The 1,146-nt window shown below is 25.2% G+C and overlaps 1 protein-coding gene and 1 long non-coding RNA gene across 3 annotated transcripts in view; both read right to left on the bottom strand.

Annotated features, from left to right (window-relative positions):
- The window catches only part of LOC111691006 (proton-coupled amino acid transporter-like protein CG1139), a 27,851-nt gene that overhangs the window by 23,353 nt on the left and 3,352 nt on the right, over positions 1 to 1,146 (bottom strand). The gene's annotated exons all lie outside the window — the stretch shown is intronic.
- LOC124420283 overlaps positions 1 to 1,146 on the bottom strand; it is a 6,234-nt gene that overhangs the window by 2,199 nt on the left and 2,889 nt on the right. The gene's annotated exons all lie outside the window — the stretch shown is intronic.

The raw sequence follows: 1,146 nt of genomic DNA, 5'->3' as shown, positions 1-1,146 counted from the left end.
AATCTAATTAATAATGATTACGATTATTAATCATTATTTTACAGCTATAAGCTTTTATACCTAATATATAATTTTTTGTATTATTTCTGTTATTCCTCTAATTATATATAGCATTATTAAAATGGATAGTGTTTTTAAGATTTTTTGAACATGGGATTAAATTTGTCCCAGGTATTTAAAAGAGTTAATTTTATAGCTGTTATTTCAAACACAAGACTTCATACTAAGAATTATAATCATAGTTATTAAACATGGCCAACAAATAAATAATATTTCGACATGGTATACTGAGAATTCACAAATTTTGCAAAATTTGACCTTTGAACTCCAAATTTTATGGGTTAAGAATGTCCGATTTTTATAAAATTTGGAATATCTATTTTATATTATTCTGGTTTATAATACTCTAAAAATACTTCGTTTAAATTTGCAACAGTAAAAAATTAATAAGTAATTTCGAAAATTTTACAAAAAATGCGATTTTCCCGAATCCAAAGAGTTCAAATCGCAGGTACAGCTAAACTACAAAAACAATTGATCTATTTTTTCACTGTTTTATTCACTTGTCTGTTGTGCATAAAAATTTTGAAATTAGTTGAAAAACTTAAAAAAACTAAAATTGGAGACGTTAAAAAGTTACATATCTGACAACGAGTTCGCGTTATCATATACAGACAAAAACTAATATTCGAGTAAATATAGATATATTTAAAGTATGAAAATGTTTTTTTACAATATACATATGTATATCAAAAATAAGTAATTTTTTTGTAACATTTTGAATTCATATTCTTTGGGACACGTTAATGGCTTGGGGAATTTGCAATAATTTTCAACCAATTTTTGTGTTTTATATCATTCGGAAATGCTTGTTATGCGCACATTGTGACTTCTATATAAGTTAAAAATTTATTACAAAATGGCAAATTTTAGCATAAAATTAAAAAAATCGTTTTTTTTCTCCTTGTAAATGCGGTTGCGGTACCTGTTAACGTTGTTCTATCAGCATAATTTTTTTGCAGGACATAGTTTTTTACAAGCCATAGAAGAATTTCAGAGGGAGACAGCCTGTCGAATAAATTTTTTTTCAATCAAACTACAGAGCTCCTCTTTTATAGTCATAATAAATAAATTTCAGATATATAT

Source organism: Lucilia cuprina, chromosome 2 (genome assembly GCF_022045245.1).
Source record: "Lucilia cuprina isolate Lc7/37 chromosome 2, ASM2204524v1, whole genome shotgun sequence".
Classification (NCBI taxonomy): domain Eukaryota; kingdom Metazoa; phylum Arthropoda; class Insecta; order Diptera; family Calliphoridae; genus Lucilia; species Lucilia cuprina.
Note: the sequence above shows the minus strand (reverse complement) of the source record. Positions and strands in the feature narration are given on the sequence as shown.